The sequence below is a fragment of the Miniopterus schreibersii genome (genome assembly GCF_964146895.1).
Source record: "Miniopterus schreibersii genome assembly, chromosome: 9".
Lineage (NCBI taxonomy): Eukaryota > Metazoa > Chordata > Mammalia > Chiroptera > Miniopteridae > Miniopterus > Miniopterus schreibersii.
In genome coordinates, this window is record NC_138118.1 from 30722412 (window position 1) to 30735004 (window position 12593).

At 35.4% G+C, this 12593-nt stretch overlaps 1 pseudogene across 1 annotated transcript; it reads left to right on the top strand.

Moving 5' to 3' along the window:
* Positions 1-11812: 11812 nt before the first annotated feature.
* On the top strand, positions 11813-12347 carry LOC308561649 (ras-related protein Rap-1b pseudogene; annotated as a pseudogene). Its single transcript has one exon. The product of its transcript is annotated as a ras-related protein Rap-1b pseudogene (transcript).
* Positions 12348-12593: the final 246 nt, after the last annotated feature.

Consider the following 12593-nt stretch of genomic DNA (forward strand, 5'->3'; position numbering starts at 1 on the left):
ATGAGTCGATGCTCAACAGCTGAGCCACGCCAGCTGGGCAACTACAGTATTTCTGAAGGCTCCATTTGTCTATATAATTTTTACACTTACATGTGTACACGTGTACAAACTCTTGTTGTGGATCAATATTTCTGGTTTTCATGCCTCAGCACACACATATATATCTTGGTCTCTTTAACATTTGGTCATTGACAGAAAAATTCTTTTTTGTTTGTTTGTTTTTTTCACCCAGGGTATTTTTCCCATTGATTTTTAGAGGGAGTGAAAGGGGAGGAAGAGGAGAGGGAGAGAGAGAAAAACATGAGACTTATCGATTGGTTGCCTCCCATACACACCCCAACAGGGGCAGGGAATCAAACCCTCGACCCTTGGTTCTCCTGGTCAACACTCTAACAACTGAGCCAGGGCAGAAAGTTCTTCAAAATGATATTTTTGGGGGGCGGTTGTTTTTTACACTGTGGTTCACATCATAAAAAAATATGGCATTCCCCCCTTTTCCAAGAAGGTATATTCTAGGACCCTTAATGGGTGCCTGAAACCATGGAAGGTAATGAACCTTAGATAAGTTGTTTTTTTCCTAAACACATACATCTATGATAAAGCTTCATTTATAAATTAGGTAGAGTAAGAAATTAACAATAACTAATAATAAAAATAGAACAATATATTATACTAAAATAGAACAATATGTTATTATATTATTATAATAGAACAATATATTATATTAAAATAGAACAATATATTATTATATTATTATAATATACTGTAATAAAAGTTATTTGAATATGGTCTCTCTCTCAAAATATCTTCTTGTATTATCCTCAGGTTTCTTGTGATGATATGAGATGATAAAATGCCAAACCTATTCCCAAATCTGTGTAACCATCCCATATTTGTTTCAGGGGGTCCCTTGATGAAGTCTTCATATAGAATCAATGCTTTCTGGTGCAACACCTTACTGTCAATCAGAACACATTTTTTGTTTATATCTTCCATCCACAAATTTAATTCCTTTTTCATCTTAACTAAGTGCTTATCATGCACTGTGGCCTTAACTTTTTCAGTTTGAGGTGCAACAGCAAAACTAGCACTAATTTCTTTTTCTTTCTTTAAAGTTTCACAGATAGATTTGTTCTTACCATAAATTTAGCAACCCCATAGTATGATTTTAATTTTCTTTCTTTATTGAGAACTTTCACCTTTTCACTTAAAAGAAGCACTTTACAACTTCTCTTTGGCATTTCCTAATTGCCAGCATTACTACTCTTGTACTTTGGGGCCATTATTAAGTAAAACACGGATTTACTTGAATACAAGCACTGCAATACCATGACAGTTGATTTGATAACCAAGAGGACTACTAAGTGACTAATGGAGGGGAAGCATATACAGTGTGGAGACAGACAAAAGAATAATTCAAGTCCCAGACAGGATAGAGTAAAACCATGTAAGATATCATCATCATCTACTCAGAATGGTGCACAATTTAAAAGTTATGAATTGTTTATTTCTGGAATTTCCCATTTAATATTTTGGACCATTTACTTGATTTCAGTTGACCATAAAAAACTGAAACCATGAAAACTGAAACCATGAATAAGGGGGACTACTGTACTTGGTTTTAGTAGAGATATAAAAGATTCACAAATGTGTAAAGAATATAACCTTGGGTAGTGGGAATCCAGATATTTTTGTTTATTTATTTTTCTTTTCTGAATTTTCCTAATTAGAAATCATACTGCTTACCAGTTTTGTATAAATTGTTTTCACTTGATATTAACCAGGCACCTTTTCACCATATTATAATTCTTTAAATCATGATAATGATGGCTACATAATATTCCATTAGATGAGACCTCATAATTTATTTAATAGATACTGTGTTTTAGACATTTTGGTTATTTCCAAACCCCTGCCCCCAGAAATATGCTATATGTACCCTTCCTGATATTTCTTGAAAACAAAGTTCTAGATGCTGAATTACTGGATCAAAGATTATGAAAAAATTGAAAAGCCTCTTGTTAATTATTACCAATTTACTTTTTAAAAATTATACTAACTTAAACTGTCATGGCAGTTTTTTCTGCTGTTAATATTATTGTATAATTTTCCTGAACTTGTGGAGATCAAGCACTATAAGAAGATAAGGAAGGTTAGAAATTAATAATAACTAATAATAAAATAGAACATCTTATTGCAACAATTTATTGCATTTATTGGGGGTTTGCATTATTTCAAAAGAAAGCAGACATTGCCTAGGCTCAGAGCTCACCAGCTCAGACTTGTCAGGAGTCAGATAGGCAATTTACATGTCATGGAGGCCTTGAGTAGTATGAATATACCTGGCACCTATGGAGGAAGAAAGGCAAAATTGCCAATTAAAATTTACTGAAGCTAAACCACCTTTTCTCTTTTATCCCCCTCAATCACAGAGCTTTCAGATATGATGACATTTTAGATTACTTAATCCAACCACTTCATGTTACCAACAAGAATAATGAAGTCCAGAAAATTTCAGTGATTATCAGAATTCACAGAGTTATAGGTAATGGTAGAGTTAAATTGAACTCCAGGCTTGCTAACTCACAGCTCTAAGCATTTTTTTGTTTTGTTTTGTTACTGAATAATGCTTTGATTTGGCTTTGGCTCAGAACTGTGAAAATATGCCGTCACCCACAAACCCAGAGCATAAAAGGATTCCAAGGAGCCCTAAAGGAAATCAAATTGTTTACTTATAATTTGTAAATTATTTTGAGTAGGCATTTACTTGATTTCCTAAAAAATATACCTACATAAAGTTATTCTTTTGGTCTGGTTGAAGAGCCAAGACTGAGAGAGATTAAAGACAATGGGAATGGCCACAATAGTGACAGGTGACCACAAAGATGGGTTAAATCCAGTGGACATACAATTTATAATAAAGGCAATATATACTTTGAATTCATCAAACACATTGATTCTTTACACAAAATCAAGCTAGAGGGCACCAGTCCCTTGAGCAAAATTAACTTTAACCAAGAGACAATTTATGTGGAAAGAAATTCATATATATTAATATTAATTAATATATTAATTATATATAATTATACAATATTATTAATTCTTAAACATATATTAATTATATATAATTATAGTTATATATAATAGATAAAATCAATATATGTTTGTGTGTGTGTGTATATATATATATATTTTTCTTTTCTCTTCTTGGAGACAGGAATAATATGAAAAGTAACTACCTGAACAGATACAGGTAAACTGAACAGCAAAATAAATAACTTTTTGGCAAAGTTTTAGCAACTATTAAGCTCAAGGGTGTTGCAGAGACCTCCAAACATGTAGGTCAAAGGAACTAATAAGGGAAATGTTAAGTTGCTTTGCTCTCACATCCCCTAAATTACTATTCACCACACCACCCAAGAGAAAACAGCTGTTAATAAGATTTTTCTATTACTTTTCAAAATGACTTAAATATGTATTGGACTGTGTTTGTCAAGTTAAATAAAACTATTTTTGAATGTGTACTAGACACAAAAAATGCTTTAACTCCTTTAGTAAAAATTTACCAATCATAGAACACACTATTCTCTTAGATGATGATAGGTTCTAAAGAAGACACCTAAATGGAAAAAGATTAATAATTCAGGAAAAAGCTCAGTTTTAGTTTTGACTTTAGCAGTTAGCCTTTTAGTATTTAAATAATAAAATTATTTTCTAGTAAATACTCATTAACATTAAAAAACTCTTATCTGACTATCTTATAGGTATATCAGGCTTATTTAGGTAAGCATATAGCTGCAAATTTAGTTAAGCCAATTGATGGATATCTATACTAAACATTAAATGTTAGACTTTTAAAAATCTTGGTAAATGAAAAATAGCCCTTCAGGTAGTATAGATAATTTATGTGGACATAGCTGAGAGATGAGTCTCAATTTGTTATTGTCATAAGCTGGAAAAGATTTGTCCTGCCATTGATGATAATCAAGAACAGTTTGGGGATAACAGCACCTGGAAAGAATATATTTGTGTTCAGACATATTTATTATCAGCCGGCAGGAAGATAACCATCAACAGGGCACAAACTGTGGAAATTACGAATAATGAGAGAAAAAGTCTAGAGAAAATTATGATGGTCACCGAAATCATAAAGGTTTTATAAAATAATTATAGATAAATGTAAGAACAGTAAGGCTGAGTAGGATAGGGTAAATGATGAAATTGGCAAATGTGAAAGATAATGAATATTTAAATAATCATGAATCAACACAGTTGAATATACTGTTCATGAATTTTGAAAAAAAAATCAAAGAAGTTGATCAGTAATATCAAACCCTAAAGTACAGAAAGTATATTCATTAAATTATGTGCAAATTAACAATGAAATAATTATTAAGGAGTAGTAAAAAGTAAACTGAAAAAAGCAAACTGACAACTGACTCTCTAAAAAATATTAAAGAAAGACCAGGGCAAGAATAGTCATTTATCATGTCAGCTTAATTCTAATAGTTATATAGGTGAGTTAGAATGTTAAGGTCACCATGTGATATAGAAAAAGTTGGAATCCACCAGTGAAAGTAATGTTCAAGAGGTCAGTGCACATTTGATTTAAAGGTCTTTAACCACTGTGTGCAGATCACACGTTGAAGGTGTTGTAATATCATTCCTCGTGAAATCACATTAATAAAAATAGTCAGCCTCAGGCCAAGAAGCAAAACTTCACAGTGATATTTCAGAAACTGTAATGCCAGTTCATCTGTAGAATATTCATTGTGTTATTAGCTACATTGTTTTGCACCTATTTCTGTAGCTTATTTGTGGTAAAGGTTTTTAGGGGGATGTGGGCTTTTTCTTTCTGGCTCAGTTAATTTCTTACATGATATTGAGTCAGACCTCACAGGTTTCCAAAGTGGGGCTATTTCAGAAATGGGTACATGTTCTGGATAGGTTGTCTGGCAAGGAAAGTCTATTTCAATTAAATAATTGTTTCAGATTAAAAACCCAACAAAATTTGAACATGAATATATATATATACATATATATATATATATACACATATATGTGTGTGTGTGTGTATATATATCCTCAATATTTACAAAGTCTCAATGGCTTTAATGAGTTTTCACCTTAAAAATATCAGATTATTTAATATCCTATGGATTTTTAAATTTGCTCGTTCATAACAGGAGTATTAATTCAACTCTTTTCAACAAATTTTGGATAAGTATTTACCAAGGCCAATGCTCAGAATAGGAACTTCAGGGATACAAATAGGAATGAAAAAAAATTCCTTCTCTTATCATGCTCACCAATCTCCTGAGGTGAGGAGATGAGAGAATGAAGAAATACTTAGATGCAGAGCAAAAGCATGATGGTGGACCTTCTAGTACTGTTTTATGTGTTTTATTATTTTCTATGACTTTGAGAGGTCTTCATTAAATGCTTTGATCAAAATTACAAAATAATACACTTAAGCCAGTGTAAGTATCTATGTCTCTGACTAGGTGATATTATGTAGAAAAATCAAAATAGTAGAGAATTGAAATACTGTTGATATTTGGCTCCAGAATTATCTTTGTTCTCCTATATAAATAGTTCTCTCAAACCTGCCCCAGGAAAACATACAAATTAGATTTTAAAGCCATATCATAATCTTGGTTGAAATCATGTTCTTTCAGATTCCCAAGGAAAGCATTCCAGGACCCATGTATGGGAGATTGTGGAGTGCTAAGATTTATTTGGATAGAAGTGGAAGGCCTCCTCCAGGATCCCAATATCCCATCTTCATCTTCCTGCCATGGAAAAAGTTCAATCTCATCTTCATCAGGCCCAGAAATAGGGCCAGTGTTCAGACATTTTGCACCATTGGTTCAATCCATGCCTCTGTCCCAATTCAACTAGCATTAATCTGTTCCCAACTGACACTGTACCCCCACTGCACCTCCCCTCCTCCCATCTGCTGCAGGCCTCAAGTGGCTGGAAGGACCACATGGCTATGGAGAGAGAATATGAGAGCAAACCTGGTGAGTGATGTTACTGAGTGAGAGAGAGAGTTTTTAAAGCTTGGCTTATATTTTCTCAGGCTTGAGAAAGACCAGGTATAATGTCCATGGCTACCCAGGTCTAAAACCCTTTTCTTAGTAGGGGCAGTCACAGAAGCAGGAACTTGGCAACTGACATGGACACAGAAACTTGGCAACCCACATCGACTTGGGAACTTGGCAACCTACAAACCACAAAGTGGCCACAAGCCCCTGCCAAACCACTAACCACCAGTGAGAGCACCTGTACCTGACTCCAGGAATGACAGAAAGAACACAGACAGAACAAACCAGATTGATTCTTTACCCAACTCCCCACTCCCCACTCTCCCTCCCATCCAACTAAGCCCTATAAAAAACACTCTCTGCCTCCTCTGGGGTGGTGACTGCCATTGAGCCTCACCCCACCTGCACCCAGGTGGTTTTCAATAAATTTGTTTTTAACTGTCAAATGTCTCTCCCTTGGCAAATCTCCCTAATGTGAGGACCTACCAAGACAGAGGCAGGCCCCTAGGCCCCGGGGCAGGACAAAAGGCATACATGAGTGACAGTAAACTGCAGAGGGTGGAGGCAGTTCCAGGAATTAACTTAAATCGGTGGGTTTGATGAATACCAGGTGCACTCCAGCTTCAGGCACCTGTGGTTGAGAAACATCCTGAGCCCACCCTTACTAAAGAATTTATAACCCATGTAACTTTGTAACTGACAATGATTGCTTGCTCACTGTAGCCCTATATAAGCTTGTGGGAAACTTAGATCGGGGTTCGAGTCAGAATTCCACTGCGTTGGATATGACCCAACCCCAGCTAGCTGGAATAAAAGTCCCTTTTGCTATTACATTATCAGCTCTGGAGTGATTTCTTTCCGCCGCATAGGGGATCTGATTCTCAGACATAACACCTAACACCAGTCACTTCTTCAAACTAACTAGTCAACTTCCCAAGTTTCATAGGCTGGCACTGGATCCTTCCCCTAACCAATCTATTTCCTAGATCTTCCCGGGTTCTGTGTACCTTACCCAATCCCATCCTTTCCCAGGCTAGATATTCTTTGGTCAACATCTTGGCTTCTGCTTGGCATGCACCCAGCAGAGGAATTTCCATTTTATTACTTATTCCTCCCTTGGTAACATCCTTCCTGCCTATTTCAGGGTACTGTCCCCTGGGGAGTGTGTGAAGCTGTAGCTTCCTAGTGGAGCAAGCAGGCTCAGTATCTGATTCAGCCCCCCAGTTTATTATGCTTAATAATCGGATTCCCTTTGCTTCCTTCCTTTATTAATATCTAGCTCACTACACTAACAACAATACCCAACCCACAGGACAATGGGTTAGTTGCTCTCTCAACTTGTTCAGATGCTTCCCATTCTAGAACAAAGACAGCAACAGCTGTGATATAAATAGTATTTGTTAATGTAAGAAATCATTCAAACCTGTGAAGAATTTTTGTGTTTATTTGAGCCAAACTGTGGATAATTGCCGGGAAGCCAAAACCTCAACAAATTGAGATAATGCTCTGGAGAATGGCAGTTTTGCATCTAGCTTTATAGATTCCAATCAAAGGGGGAGACATAAATAGATGACATGAAATCAATTTGTGATAGATTAGGGGGGTGGTAGAAAGCAAAGCAGAGAAACCTCTGGGATTGGCTAAAAGGTAAAATGATAGACACATACTCTGGTTAGCAATCAGCAGTTAACAAGATATTAATAACAATGAGAAGATTCCTGATCTCTGCCCTGGTGCATTGAGGGCCCAGAAAAAGGGGAAGTTACTTTGTTTTGCAAAAGCATGTGTTAGTCACGTATGTTATCTCAGATGCAAAAGATAACCAACAGGTTTAGTTGTGAAAATTAACCTTTGTGAAGGAAAACTACTGCCTCAGGACATGGCTACCAACCCATAAACTGCTTATGTTTTAAAAAGTTTTAATTTCAGACCATCCTTTGTGGTTATTTTAGGTCTCTGAGTTTGCAAGACTGCCATGCAGGACTGCCCTGAGATTTTCAGGTTTAGTATGTGGCCCCTTTTCATCCACATATTGGAAGTGATATTGTATGACAACTATCTGGGCCATAGCTTGCATAGGAAATAAGTGGCAGGGAATAGTGTTAATGTATTCATAATTAAATTATAATAATATGAACAGGAAAATAAGACTTTAGCAGACCTTGTGCTATGAGCAATCTTCTTTTACAAACAAGTTAGTCATCCCAATTCCAAGGACAATACAGTGGTATCTCGGTGTTCTAATGTAATCCATTCCAGAAGACCATTCGAGTTCTGAAACATTAGAAAACCAAGGGATCAACAGCTGACAACTAGGCCTCAGGATCTTGCACTCAGCAGAAGCCATGTGGCATGTTTGACTTCCAAGGCATGTTTGAAAACCGAAGAATTTACTTCCGTGTTTATGGGGTCTGTAAACCGAAATGTTCATCAACAGAGACATTCAAACACTGAGGTACCACTGTATAATGAACTGCCAGAAGTTGGCTAACGGTGTTTTTAAAGCTTGAAACACTACTTCAGGTAGAAAGATAATAACCTTAATTTAGCATAATCAAAGATATTGTTCAAGGCTTGAGTATTATTTCATTTATGCGGAACAAAATTTATCCATGTTAATTAAAACCTTTTTAGGGTAATTAAGCAATGAGCATAAAAACCAGCTTAGAAAGATCTTACTATTTATTATTAGACAAAATGACATATATTCACTTTAACAAAGGAAAAAAATAAGTGAAAAGAACCCCAAATAACAGGCTAACTACTAAAAAATTATTTTAGTTTTTATTTATTGCTTAAGTAATCTCATAAATATGGATGCATTCTATAATGATTGACCTGATAATTTTGAACTAGGAGTTGAGGGTTTCTTTGAGGGAAATATCCACAAGTGATAGAGATCCCAATAAAATAAAGACCCACAAGTTCTCAATGAAATAAAGAAATATGAAAAATGAAGGGAAACTAAAATAACATATTTTAATATTTTTGTAAGGTAGATTCTAAAGGTTCTAGTCAATTAGAGAAGTGATCAAGACAAAAAGAATAAAATTCAATAGAGAAAAATATCAAAAGAATCAAAAGAAAACAAACAGAGCATGTTGTAAAAGTAAAGATAAAATTTACATGGTAATACATAAAGATCTAGGCAACACTTATGCATCATATTCAGCCACTAGTCAGTAATTTAACTAGCTCAGATGAAAGAAAAGGGAAAATAAAAGAAGGAAAAAAGTTATTCAAATGAAACTTTGTTTATTACTTCCAAGTTGATTTGGGGTTCACTCATTTATGCACTGTACCAACAATGGGATTATAACAGTAGACAAGACCAACAAGGCACCTCTATTCCTGGAGTTTATAGTCTACTGGGATGAAAGAGCCACTATATGAGTAATCAAATGAATACTTAGGATAGCTATGATGGTAATAACACAAGGTGTTAGGATGCAGAATAAAAGCTTGCTTTAAAGGAAAGACCTTTCTGAGGAAGCAATATTTAAACCAATATCTGAATGACAAAAAGAGCTAGGAATTCAAAAAGGGAACATTCCAGGTAGAAAAAAGAACAAGGATTAAAGCCCTCTGACAGAAACTAGATTGGTCCCCCAAACTAGGAACAGTTGCTATAGCAGAGTACTTATTTAAGCAGAGGAAAAGAGAAAGCAGATTTTTTTATAAGAAATAATTTACAGGGAAAGACCTATGAACCTATATATTGACAAGTAATTATTAATATAGATAAAACAAACCCTAAAGGTTGTCTAGTCTCACTCCTTCCTACTTAATCCAGATCTAATTTCTCCTTTATGGATAGATGAATCATTTCCTATGTCAAGGAAGGGGATTAGACAAAGGAATTCTCTTAAAAGGGTATATGTGTATTCAGTTTTCTGTGTGTTCAACCATATTGGGAACATTTAGCATTTCTGAAATTTATATTTTGAGGAAGATATTGAAAGACCAGAGACTATTTTATACACCTTCTTTAGATTCCATAAACTTTCAAAATTGTTATTTATCCTTAAGTTTCCAGAAATTACACCATTTGGGGGACCATATCATATTACACATTCAAGGAACAGCTCAGGGTCCAGGAATCATATTTTAAATTTTTATTAAAATTTCTATTTGGTCATAGTTAAAGTTGTCTTATTTTTCTTAGATACTATGCGTGTGGGACTTAACTGATTTGCCAGGATGTCTTAATTCAAGCTGATTTCAAAAGCAGAGAAATTTGTAACATTTTTAGAAACCAGATGAAACTGAAGAAGTGGGCCACAGCAGAACAAAATAAATGACTTATCAAAGCAAACAAACAAACAAAAAAAATGAGAGAGAGAAGGTGAAAGACGAGGTCCCATTAACAAATTTAGATCAGTGTTTCTCCACCTTATTCTTTTTGTCCCAAACATGTCTTCTGGAGTAAGAACAGAGGCTTGAATTTCCATATGGAGATTGAAATATTGGTATCCTGGGGTTTTACTACAGAGTTGTATTTGGGGTTGGTGGTGTAGGACTGCCACATGAGATGAACCCATCTCCTTAAAACCGGATATTTTCAATGCATCAGAAAAGAAACCTTTTTAGAGAGACTTTAGACAGACCTGTATTCTGTAGATTTCTATTCTTTGACAGCAGTTTCAGTATGTTCTTAATAAGAATAAATACCACCAAAAGTTCTGAGCACTATGTTTCAAAGGAAAACCTTCAGAATCCCAGAGAAGGTTTATGAGATGGTTATGAATAGTTTAGACATGCAAGTGTGTCCTGAAGTTATTAAGGAGTGTGCCTGTGCTCTCCAGCAGCAGGACACAGAGCATGCAGCCAGTGCTGCTGACTTTATAAGATTCAAAATTAAGTGGACTGCCCAGCCAGCATGGCTCAGTGGTTGAGTGTTGACCTGTGACCCAGGAGATGGAGGTTCTATTCCCTGCCAAGGTGCATGCCCAGGTTGCAGGTTTGGTTCCCAGCAGGAGGGGCGGCCAATCAATGACTCTCTCATCATTGAGGTTTCTATCTCTCTCCCTCTCCCTTCCTCTCTCTCTGAAATCAATAAAAATATTTTTTTAAAAATTAAGTGGACATGTGGACATTTAGGCATTGACTCCAGCTAAATTGGTTAATGACTAGTATTTAAATGGGGTAGCAGGCTAAAAGACTTATAATCTCTCTCCATGTGCAGATTTTAATTAAATTATTATAATGACCTTGTTGTAATTACTTATCAGTAACTGTGCTCCTGAGTATTGCCTCTTTTACCTTCATCTGCTCTGTCAGCTCAGCTGACAGAAATATTCACTTGGCAAAGAAAAGGGTAAAATTAATAATTCTTATTTACCACAAAATAACACTTAAATAATTTTGTAAGGGAAGCAAGATTCTAAGCTCTTCATTTGTAACTTTGTACTTTTAGGAGAGGAACCCGTTTTCTGATCTGGAATATACATGGTTAGACTTGCTATATACTCCATTTCTTCTCTAACATTCTCACATTAAAACCTCTGTGAGGTTTCAAGAATATGACCAGAAGGCGTGTTTTGTTTTTTTTCTATATAGAACTTAACATTGTCACATTATAACAATTATATTCCTCAAGGAATAGCATTAAAAATGTTATTTCCACAGTCAGGCATGTAAACCAGCCCCAGTGGCGGCAGCAAAGGACTGCCGTGGTGCAGGGAGCAGCAACCCAGAGGGAGCGCAATGTGTGGGGTGACAGTAGCTATGGCGTAAAAGGTAATAGCTTTTGACTAGTCTGCACCATGCATGAGTATAAGCTAGCTGTTCTTGGCTCAGGAGGCACTAAAAAATCTGCTCTAACTGTACAATTTATTCAAGGAATTTTTGTTGAAAAATATGATCCTACAATAGAAGATTCTTATAGAAAGCAAATTGAAGTAGATGCACAACAGTGTATGCTTGAAATCTTGGATATTTCAGGAACAGAACAATTTACAGCAATGAGGGATTTGTACATGAAAAATGGACAAGGCTTTGCATTAGTTTATTACATCACAGCACAGTCCACATTTAATGATTTACAAGATCTTAGAGAACAGATTCTTCGAGTTAAAGACACTGATGATGTTCTAATGATTCTGGTTGGTAATAAGTGTGACTTGGAAGTTGAAAAAGTTGTAGTAAAGGAGCAAGTCAAAATCTAGCAAGACAATGGAACAACTGTACATTCTTAGAACCCTCTGCAAAATCAAAAATAAATGTTAATGAGATTTTTATGATCTAGTATGGCAAATGAACAGAAAAATTCCAGTGCCTGGGAAGGCCCGCAAAAAGTGATCATGTCAGCTGTTTTAATATACTAAATGCATTGTAGCTCTGAGCCAGGTCTGAAGAACTGTTGCCCACATCAACGGTGCCAGCATTCCAACTTTGTTAAACCTATCAATATCTTAAATGGACTTTCTGTGGTGGTACCCTTTAAGAGAGAGATGAAAGCTACTACATTAGTTTGCACAGTCTAATCGCTAGAGCTCCTCTACAGGCTACTCCAGATAACACTGCTTCTTTGATATTTGTAGCTTA